The following is a 12,275-nucleotide window of genomic DNA, read 5'->3' as shown; positions in this document are numbered from 1 at the left end:
ACCCATAGGGATCACCTTACAAGCGAAATTAAGGCTGCCGAGCAAGGACTGCAGTCCCCGAAGCGTAACTTTCCTAGCGCCCTTTATCGCGTGCACCTGCTGGCGGAGCACCCTCAACTTCTCCTCCGGCAGCCTACATTCCCCCACGACCGAGTCGATTTCCAGCCCTAAAAAACTCAGACACTCGGTCGGGCCCACTGTCTTGTCCTCAGCCAGAGGAATCCCAAACTGTTGGGCTAACCTCTGGAACACCCGCAGTATTTGGGCACATCTGTCGGACCCAGCCGGGCCCACACACAGAAAGTCGTCCAGGTAATGGACCACCGTACCCCCGCCCGATTCCCTGCGCACCACCCACTCCAGGAACGTGCTAAACTTTTCGAAATACGCACATGAAATGGAGCAACCCATGGGTAGGCACAGGTCCACGAAAAACTTACCCTCAAAAAGGCACCCTAACAAATGGTGACAGTCTGGGTGGATAGGAAGGAGCCGGAATGCTGCCTCCACATCCACCTTCGCCATCAAAGCCCCTCGCCCTGCTCTCCGAACCAACTCGACAGCATGGTCGAATGATGCATACGATACGGAGCACAGGGCCTCATCGATGTCATCATTTACTGACGCCCCTTTCGGGAATGATAAATGATGAATCAACCTAAACTTACCCGCCTCCTTCTTGGGGACTACCCCCAGCGGGGATACCCTCAAGTCAGGCAGCGGCGGAGCCTCGAACGGCCCAGCCATCCTACCCAGTTGCACCTCCTTTAGCAACTTGTCCCTCACAACTCCCGGGTGTTCTCCCACCGACTTGAGGTTACTGCATAACCTCCCCACATCCCTACTCTGAAACGGTATTGAAAAACCCTCCGTAAAGCCTTGCCATAAGAATTCAGCGTCCTGACGGTTACCGTACTGTTTTAGCCACGGCAGCATCTCGCCTACTTTCACCGGGGTTGCCCCCCGCGGCAGCGGAGGGGGCCGACGCTCCAACGGCTCCCGCTCCTGGCGCAGACTTACCTCGCTTAAAACACCGGCTGGCTCCATGTGCACCCCCACAACCTGAGCACTCGTGCTTAAACTGGCACGACGTACCCCACTTACATTGGCCCTCGTTAAAGAGCCAACAGAAGCCTTTCTTTTGCCCGGCCGATGCAGGTCCCCCAGGGGCCGCACCGGCCGTCCCTTGAAAGGGCGCAGCCTTTTGCGCCATCATGAGCCGCATCCAGAGGGGAAGGTCCATTTGATCCCACCGCATGCTGGGATTCGCCGCTAACCTCTGGCGAAATTGTTCGTCGTACCGCCACCAGGCGACCCCGCCATAGGTCCGGTACGCTTCCCCAATCCCATCTAGGTAGCAAAACAATTGGGAGCATTTATCCGGCGACTTTTCCCCTATCACGCTGGCCAGGATACAAAAGGCCCGTAGCCAGTTCCCAAACGTTTTAGGAATCTTCCGATACCTACGCTTTTTCTCCTCCTCCTCCTTCTTTGCGTCCTTCTTGTCCTCCTCTTTCATGTCTAAGAACTCCTCCAGCGGGAGCAAGGAAAAAACCTCCACAAACTCACCCTTCCAAATTTTCTCCTTGATGTCCATTTTCAGATGACAACCTAATGGGCCCGAGAAAGACACGTGCACGTTTTGCCGCGCAGTGTCGGTAATTTCGCCCCCAATACCTACCTTTTCCCCCGACTCCTTACTAGTTTCGGACACAGATAACCCCACTTCGCTATCCAGTGTTGGGCCCACGGCCCTACCTTGTAACCCCTGGCCTTTCTCACACGTCCACACTCTCCCAAACTAAGGTGAAGCCATTTCCCCACCCGCCCATGAATCTAAGAAAGATTTTAAGCAAGTCAATAGTGTTCCTGCGTGTGGTGTAACATTTGACTCACCGCCTGAGCCCGAAGCCGCAGAAGGCCGTGGGTTCGTTTCCCTTCCGTCCGCCATGCTTGGCTCCGGAGCATCCAATTGGCGCCGACTCCCGTCAGCCTGGCCCTGCCTCAGGACCGCGGGTGTAGTGCTGCGAGACCTGCAAGGAGAACGACACCTGGGTAGTGTGTCCACATGATCACATACCCGCCCAACCTCCTTATGTTCCTGCCTGTAGTTCCGCACCATATCCCGTCTCCCTGCCTGGCCCTCCCGGCCGTAAGCGCTGCGCCGCTGACCTGGCGAGCTCCTGCCTGATGACCCAGACGCACTGCGCCGCTGCCTCCACCTCCGTTCCCCTGAGGCCGATCTCCTCCTGCTAAACCTGCTTGCTGACCTGCTCCTCTCTCTACCCCTCCACCCGTCAGCCTGCCTCCTGTCATGCCTGGCACTGACGCCGCGCTGCTCCCTGCTGCGATGCGACCTAGGGCTCCGCGAGAGACCCCTCGGTCCCCGGGAGCCGCCCCTGCGGCCCTCCCGCTCTCTCCCAGCCCGTCCTGTCTCCATGCCCTGAGCTGATTCCTGGGAGCTATCCCGACCTGCTGAACCTGGCCCCTTTTGGGCCGCCTTGCGAACTGGGGATTCCGCCTGTCTGTCCTGGCGTTTCCTGTCTGCTAAAGCCGCGGGCCCTGCCGGCCCCAATGTACCTGGCTGAGCGGACCCGCCGTCTGAGTCCCTTGTGCTGCACCTGTCCCCACTAGAGGCCGCCCCCGATGTGTCCCCTTGCCCAGGGGCTCCCCCTGCCATCAGGGGGACCGCCTGATCACTAGAGGCCTCCGCTCTGCCCCCCGCCCGCTGCCCAGCCCCAGCGCCATTCCCTGACTCACTGGGCCGCAACCGCTCACTGCATCCACCATCCGATCTGCTCTGGGTCCTGGCTCCAGCCGCAACCGTCCCGCCTGCCGCCTCCCGGCGGGGCGCACACCGCGTGGTAGGCCTCGGCCTAGCTGCTGCCCGCGCCCGGCCAGCACCGCGTCGAACCGACGATGCCGGCCGCGGTACCTCCACTCCGCTGGGGCCCGCTACCTCATCCAAGGCCCCAACAGACTCCGCTGACGGGCTCCTCCGTCTGCCGACTTCGGGCTCCATGCCTGGGCTCAGCCGCTGGGGCGGTCTCGCCCTCCTCATGGAACGCCGTGCAGCCGCCGCAGGGGTTGTAGGGGGGGGACCCTGAGCCCCCAGTTGCTCATGAAGCCAGGCCAGTCCTCTATCGCGCACAGCAGCTCTCACTCCCTCCAGGATTTCTTCCATCGATGCCATGATCTGCAAGACAAAGAAAAAACCAACACAGACCTGCCAAAAACAATTACCAGGTAAGTGTCAGTTTAGTTAAAATGTCCCTTAGTCATAAAATGGCCGCTTAATATACTCCTATAGTCCAACCCCCATTTACCAATAACCACACCCCTTTAACTGGTTACTCCCCTGCCTACTCCTGGCTCTGTCAAGGCCCACTCCCCTGACTGCGCTGTTCCATGGGCTACATAATTGACATTGTCAAACACAAGGAATTGTATAGATAGGAATAGCAAATTAAGCTTGCCCAAGATACAGGGTGGAATTAAAGAAGAACTATCACTTGAATTCTCTGAAACTGCTATGTTTACATCTGAAGGATTAAAACCTGAGGGACCTGGCACCCAGACCACTTTATTGAGCTGAAGTGGTCTGGGTGACTATAGTGTCCCTTTAAGCTCGGATAGTCAAAATTTAAACTGATCTGAAAAATACATTATGAGTGGGTTGTATTCACAGCTGGGCTCTTTTGGCCTCAATTTTGCTGTTTGGATTTTAATAAAGTACAATCCATAAGGTGAATTCCAAGTGAATTTTAAATTTAAGGCCAGAGTAGCAGATCTAGATACATAGAGGGATTTTTCCAATTCGACTATTTTTACCTCAAATTTGAAATTCACTTTGAATTCACTTGGAGTTATTACTTTAGCGAATAACCCTGTCAGAGTTTAGTGAATAAATCCCAAAGTGTATTTTCTATTTTAGGCCAAAGTAGTCAAATTAAAAATTGAGATGACGTGGAGAATATTTATAATTTAGCTATTTTTGGCTTACAAATTTAAACTCACTATGAATTCACTTTGAGTTCTAGACAATTCATACTTCATGAATGATCTTGAAAGTAGTGATTTGATGGGTCTGAGAATAAGTGAGGAGGACTCTTACATTTAAAACTTTTTGGGATCAGTAGACACATTCCTCCCAATGTCGGCACCCAGTGAATCTAGACGCTGGTGGGAGGGGGGAAAGGCGGCGAGCCAGTGACACGATCGTTCATGCACAGCAGGTTGTCAATCATGCAAAGCAGGCTGTCAATCATCCAGGCCAATCCACTGAGGGCAAACCATGCAGGAAGCACTGTTACAGTGCTCTCTAAATGGTCCTAGCGCCTTAAATGTACAGCGAGAGCACCTGATAATGTGTTTGCAATACACTTTTTGGGAACAGTTACCTGATGTCCAAAAATCGTGACTGTCCTGCAGAAATCGGGTATGTTGGGAGGCATGCTACATATGATCAATTTAGCTCTCTAAGTCTCTCCCATGTTACAGTGTAACCTAGCATGACAGTTACCCATCTACACCGCAGCCTATGGCTGATGCATCTTGAAACAGAGCGGGCGAACTAGATCGATATCAGAAAAGATAAATAGGCTGAAATTGACTACAGACTGTGCTGTCACTAAATGACGATGAAAAATGATCCCAGGTTGAATGCATAGCATTTTTATCTTTAGACCTTTTAACAGAAAATCCTGTCAATATCAGAGCATTAAGTAATATTTCTGTGAGCAGGAGGTAGGAGAATGTTTAATGTGCATCAAGGTAAACGGAAGGTTTTAAGACATTACAAACCGTAGACAGTGTCGAATTTGGTGTGAAAATATTAAAATATCAGTTTTATACTTTCCTGCAAGTGACGTCACATGGTTGACATTTTACAATATCACACTTGCATTTTCTTTCCTCGATTTATTAATGTATACCCCATGCTCACTGTGCCTACAAGGGTATCAACTACAGCTCTATGATGAGGTTCAAAGACGGCCGAACGATTGTAGGAAACGCTGCTGGTTTGCCTCCCATTCCTGGTGTTCGGTCTGGCACTGCATGCTTGCACACAGCGTGCTTCTATGTGCAACAGAATTCGGAATTCGCTGAACTGTATCCAGAATTCGGACCACAAATATGATGTATGGGGTCAAACTACAGGGGTCCAGTATTTTCCTCAAATTATACGAAATTCCCATTAGTGTGGACCAATGGGAGTGAAGACTACCATGTTTATACTCACCTCTCCCATTCCTCGTTGCCATGTTGTGGTTCTTGCTAGGCCAATAGTGTGTTACTGCAGTACTCATTTCTGGTAATTATTCCTGTTCTAGCGTATCGTTATTCCTGTCTTCTGTAATCATTTGGCTTGTGTATCGTTTATCCTGATTTCTGCATTCCTTTTTAACTCGGCTATCCTCACTCACTCTGTTTTCCGTAAGTCCGCCCAATTCTAAGAACTGGTATATGGAAAGTCCATTTATTGGGATTTGGTCTGCGTGTTTTAATTCCACTCGGTCCTGACATGGGGAAATTGCCGGCATCTCGGTTTAGGCTGTCCTTATGGGTGGGATCGGTCTGAAATGCCTTGGAACTGGTTTGCTCTCTAATAGCACAAGTGAGCAAAACTTTTTTAAGATGTGAGCGAGGATTTATCAAAGGGCAAGCTACTGAGTTCCTCTAATCTTTTATCTGCCCTTATATTCTCTGTTTCAGGGATACCCATCCCTAAGCACCACCGAAGGTCTGCATGAGACACACGTATCCATAAATGGGGATTATACCACTGCACGCTATAAAGACTGCAGCTGGTTTGAAGCTCTGTAACATGTGAGTGGGCATTCACACATTTAGCGTTGTGTGTTCTCTACCTATTGTTGCGCCATTGGTTCTCTTTTCTGTCTTTTACATGTACCCACGGACAAAATTCAAGTTTTATAAGAAGCAAGACCACTTGGTAAAAAGTGAAAATTTTGGACTATGTCCCGATGCCTTTTTTTTATATAATGTTCTACTATAATATATTATCCATTTGTCACTAGGCACATCCTGTTGTGTTTGTTTTGTTAGGAGTACATGCATGCCAGGGTGACTTGGCCCCCTTTTCTAAAGGAACTGCCCCTTTTTTAGGAGAGTCTGCATCCTGGCGTATCAGACGCGAAGTCAGGGCATGCCCTCTATTTGTCAGCCCAACCACTCTCGGTACACGTTCATACCTTCAATGTTGATAATTATAATTTATTTTATAAACCCCACAGGGTTAGTGGTCTAAGATGTACAGAGTATACCAGTATCCAGGATGCTTAGTCATCAGGAAGTGCTGGAAACGGACTATGCACCTTGTGATCTGTGTAATGTATCTCAGAATCGGAGGATACACTTATCATTCTTTATTTAGAAACCATTGATTGCACAGTGATATTGTAGCTAGAACTGTAATCAAGACTTTAGACACAAACTTACTTACAACATCATCGTATACACATTATAACATTGGAACTGTCACATTTTATAGGCAACAATGACTCACTTTACAAATGTTGACAAAAAAAAGCGTTCATCATTATAGTGACACTATATTGTTGGTGCACTGAAACGATTACGCACAATTCTATTGCTGTTTACAATTAAACTGTCAGTACAGAACACGATACATACCTGTACCTGGTATTTTAATTATGTAGGACTTAAATACTACCACATGCAGTAATCCTGCATTATTATTTAGGGTGAGGACTAGCAAGTTTTTAGGGCTTTGTCAGGCAGAGATTCATGACATCGTTGAAGACTTTCAGCACCCCTAAAATTAAAAGGAATACTCCGGATATCTAAAGCACTTTAGCTTGTTGAAATGCTTTATGTATGAAGAGCGTGTCCTCTTTTTTTTTTTTCCTTTTACAAAAAGTGCAGATTTAAATAGAAATTTGTACTGTTATAAATTAACCTTTTTACACCACCTTGGCTTTCAATCAAACAACTGGTCCTTTTACTTCCTGGTTTGGTTAGCTAAGAGGAGCTAAACTCGAGTGACAGCATTTGCCCAAAGCACCTGCCTTGTAAAGACTTATCAATGAGCTGCCTTTGGAAGTCTGTAATTGGACAGTTGTAGTCTGGGCTGAGTCAGAAGGAGAGGGCTTGTAAAGGCTTCAGACAAGAAATCCGCAGCTCTTGTAAGCTGTTTTAAGATACACCCCAATGACAAAAATTCATAATTTAATGCATGTATGTCTTCATTGGGGGTATATGTATTAAATAATAGACGTGCAATTCGTCTCGGTCCGAATTTAAATTCGGCCAAACTTCGGCAATTCGGACATTGGGATGCTTCCAAATGTCCGAATTGCCAAAGTGCCGAATTTCAGAAGTGCCGAACCGAACTGAATAGCCGAAGTCCCGAACTGCCGAATTTCGGAAGTGCTTCAGATTTCTGAAAAGTGTGAAAACAGGAGAGGGAGGGAAAATTAAGGGAATGATGACAGGAATCTAACCTTAACCCTAACCCTAATCCTACCCCTTACCCTACTCTTAACACTAGCCCTAACCCTTATCCCAACCTTCCTCTAACCCTAACCCTAAACCTAGGGTTAGGTGTAGGGTTAGGGTTATGGGTAGGGTTAGGGTTAGCCTTATGGGTAGGGTTAGGGGTAAGATTAGGGTTAGGGGTAGGGAATTGCCAAAATCTCGACTTCCCGAAGTCCTGAAGTTCGGAAGTGCCGAACTGAACCAAAGTACCAAATTGCGGAAGTCTGAATCGAACCGAAGTGACGAATTGCTGAAGTCCTGAATTTCGGAAGTGCCGAACCAAACTGAATTTTTTGCCCATGCACATCCCTATTAAATAGCGATTTTTTATAAAACAATTAAGAATTTACTAAATAGCCCTAACTCCCTGCTAGCCTTAACTCTATTATTCTCTATTATTTCTTAAATTCGGGAATATGGCTCCTGTGCATTGCTTCTATAACACAAGGCAAACACAGGCACATCTGTTTTGAAAGAATGTGTTCACACAGTTCTCCCAAAATTCCATGCTGAATGCAAAATACCTAAGAGAACTCTTACTTTTTATATTTCCATTCCATATTTATGCAGACTCCTGAAAAAGTGATAGCCGTCTGGGCTTATTTGCATATTCAGCATTCTGGGAGAGCTGTTGAAATCTTTCACTGCAGATGTGAACGAGATAGACATTATCTAAAGTTTGCTTTGGGTTATGAATGGGATGCACAACTGTACACTTCAGAATTTACTTCAATCAGGGTTGTATAAGTAGGTATGTGAGAGATTGGGAATGCTGGACCACAAATATTGGAAAGGCACAGGACAGCAACGCTAACAATGAGGAAACTGATAGGAATAAATAGCTTATAGGGCACCACTTTTGTGTGACTTGAATGTCCGGCCAGGCTCTAGGGTTCTAAGGCCAGGGTATGCGTCACAAGAACTGTTGCATAAGCAATATCAATGTGAACCCGAACCTCCCCCCCCCCCTTTTTTCCTTTCTGTATTCCCCTCCCTCTATGTTATCTTTCTATGGTATTCTAATGTTTTAATGAAGCTAATAAGGCTACAATTACCGGAGGACAACAGCATAATAAGCAAAGCTTAGTTGCCAATCTAGGAAAAATAGTTGTAAATTGTTGTATAGCAATTGTTTACTCTGTTATATGAAAATGTTAGAGTTTTGATATTATATGCATTGATAACATTCTCTAATAAAAATGATATATGGAAAAAGAATTAACTTCAATCTGTGAAAAAAATAATCACATTTTGATCTCACCGCAAGTTTCATAGTGCTGAATATTATTCTGCATTCTAGAGTGGCGATACTGGGTAGTAGATGCACACTAAAAATCTATTTAAATTCCCTGCCAGCATCACAACATAATAGATATTTTTTGGCACCTTGTTTGTCCTGTTCTCCTACCTTGATCTATACCGCAGTATTTTTTTACTTCTATTGTTGGATTATGTATGTGCATTAATGGAACACTAAAGGCACCAAGACCAATTCATCTTAAGGGAAGGAGTCTGGGTGCAGTGACCCTTTAGTTTTGATCCTGCAATGTAAAACATCAAAGTTTTGAAGAAGTTGCAATGTAAACAATGGAGGGTTAAACACACCTTTTTCCTGAGTCTTTTCCACTGTGAGAACCGAGTCAGACTTCTGGAGAGCAGTTGATTTGATGCGCATGAACATTTGAATCTCAATGGGGAAGCATTTGATTGGAAGAGTGGCTGCAGGGATACAACAAGGTTAGTAAAACTCATGTTCAAACCCTCTGAGGTTGCAAACTCTTTAGGAATACATACTCAAAGAAGGTCCTGGTGAAACAAGCTTACCATCTATGAGGAATTTGAGGTAGGCAGATATACATTATTAGATGTCTTGAGCAAGGACACATACTGGTGATGTGGTCTAGACCCGGATTCAATTTGGGTTTTCTAGTTCTAAGGTAGTGATATTACCACTGCTCTAACCAGTTGGTATGGGAAAGCCTTAAAGGAACGCTATAGGGCCAGGAACACAAACGTGTATTCCTGACCCTATAGTGTTTAACCCACCATTTAGTTGGCTTCCCCCCCCTTAACCTCATTAAAGGTTAATAAAATTCACCTTATTTTCAGCGCCACACTGGTCTGCTGGCGCTGACCCCTGCCCCTTGGTGACATAATCAGAATGGAGAAAGTATTGGATTGGCTAAAATCAGCAAGGGAGTGGGGCCAAACGTCGTTTTGGCCAATCAGCACCTCCTCATAGAGATGCATTGAATCAATGCATCTAGATGTTTAATATTCAGCGTCCCCATGCAGAGCATGGAGACGCTAAAAAGCACTGCTGCCTACATTGCAGCACTGAGCCAGGAAGCACCTCCAGTGGCCATCTAAGGAGCGGCCACTTGGAGATGTCCCTAGAGGCAATGTAAACACTGCTTTTTCTCTAAAAAGGCAGTGTTTGTATGAAAATGCCTGAAGGCAATGATTATACTAACCAGAAAAACTACATTAACCCCTTAAGGACACATGACATGTGTGACATGTCATGATTCCATTTTATTCCAGAAGTTTGGTCCTTAAGGGGTTAAGCTGTAGTTGTTCTGGTGACTATAGTGTCCTTTTAATTATGTATCACATACCGATTGATTTTTCTAATTCTTGATTGCTTCTGCAGCATCAAATACACTTCATCGTCCCAAGTTGTACAGGTCAACATAGACAAATCTGATATTAAAATCAGTAAAGTGTAAACGGGGCTCCAAAAATCCCTTCACCACAGAAAGCTATTATAGACATTATCTTCCCAAATACTCATTCTGCTAGCCATCCACGGACTACATAAAGTAAAGTTCATCATACATCGACGTTCCTTACTGGCAGGTCTGGGACATCTCACAACTCCAACCTTTAACACCTTAAGGACCAAACTTCTGGAATAAAAGGGAATCAGGACATGTCACACATGTCATGTGTCCTTAAGGGGTTAAGACAAATTCCAAAAGCCCTGCTCTCCTCTCATGGAGTTGTCGTATGACCATCCAATGAAAGCAATATTCCCCAATTCCTTTAGAGTCAAGTCGTGAAAGCCTTGATTCATGGGTAAATGTGGAAATTCTTGCTTAAGAGCAGGGTTCTCCATACTCTGGGCTGACCCTCCAGATATTGCTTATGATACCCTTATGATTCTCTGGCTATTTATTTTATTCATAGAATCATGGGAGTTGCAGCTCAGCAACATCTGGAGGGCCAGATTTTTGAGAAACCTATTTCTGAGAGTCAATATAGGCACTACAACCACACCACCTTACTAAATTGGCTATACAGCCTGAAGTGGCACTGCACCTCCATTCATGTTGTTTCAGATGAAGGATGTGTGTGCACAAACAGTATAATTTATTTTGCAAGAAAAGTATCCATGACTCTTCAACATCAAATACCTGAGAGTAGTGGAAAATAATCTGTTTTTGATGGAGATCTAAATGATGTGCATGACATAAACTGTGACCTATTCGTCAACTGAAACATGAACACTGTGACTCATTCTCCCATTGTAATACAATATGGAGTAAAATAAAATCTATGTATTCTCTTGCCAAGGCCAAATGGATCATATCCCATTATCAGCCAATGGGACCATGGAAAATAAATTTGTTGTTCCAGTTTTGGCTTTGGACCCATTGCCTTAACGCACTAAAAGTGGTCAAAAATGGGGACAGGGCTTGAGCCTTATGGCGGCTGGATGTGCAAAGTGAGGGCTATGAGCTCGATCCTTCATTATCAGCCTGCACTAGTGCCCCAATCTGGGACTCACCCATGTCTGGAACCTGAAGTGGTGCCCCCGGATCCATTGGTGTGACTACACTGGGTGAATTTATCAGAGATCTCCGCAAGGCGTAGTGGAAGGCCTGACGGACAAAGCAGCCATTCTCCCGTCTGGCGTGAAACTGTGCCCTCAGAAGCTTACCTGGCAGTCCTGCTTCCCCCCCTCCTGGGGGATATCACGGTCCCCACTGGCTTGCAATCCATGCGGATGTTGATCTCGGCGGCTGCCCTAGCTCAGTGTAAGCAACGGCTACAACACGCAACATGGCAGCTATCCTCAACTCGACAGAATCAAATCGTCTCCAACCTGAAACAACACAAACTAGCCTCAGAGCAATCCTGGTGATGGCTGGAAGAGCTCTTAGATAACTTCTGGAACTCCTTGGAGGCACGTCAGATGGCCACATCTTTGCAACCAAGAGAGAAGATCCGAGAGAGCGGCTCCCAGATGATGGAGGAGCCTCCAAGAGGCAATTAGCTTTTCCTGGTGAAAATACCCGTGACTATTAGCCAGCTTGGCCCGAGGGCCAAACGGGGGAAAACCCCACAGCATCACCCACAAAAGCAGAGGATCTTACGCCACCGGCGGCAGCAAGGTACCATCAAGACCCTTTGCTTTCCTCCTTTGAGGCAGGACTTGGTCCCTCTGGGCTCCCGGGTCCGTGGCAAGAAGATGCTGGCCTGTAACCCAGCCTGGGGCTGGAGGAATGCCCTACATCGCATACAGGATGCCATTGTCTCTCAGACCCTACGCTTGCCTACCCTATGCTTTCCAGTTTTGGGCATAGGCTGACTGTTGGTTTACTTTACAGGGCAGTTTCACCACGTACATTCTGGGACTTACCCGCATGCTGGTATGGCTATTTGGTTCCATATAGCCCTCCTGACCACTATAAGCTTGTCTAGCAGTAACCCTTCTATACCTGCTTCTATGTTTGTTGTGCCTGCAATTT

This window comes from Pelobates fuscus, chromosome 9, assembly GCF_036172605.1.
Source record: "Pelobates fuscus isolate aPelFus1 chromosome 9, aPelFus1.pri, whole genome shotgun sequence".
Classification (NCBI taxonomy): domain Eukaryota; kingdom Metazoa; phylum Chordata; class Amphibia; order Anura; family Pelobatidae; genus Pelobates; species Pelobates fuscus.
This window is presented reverse-complemented; position numbering follows the sequence as displayed.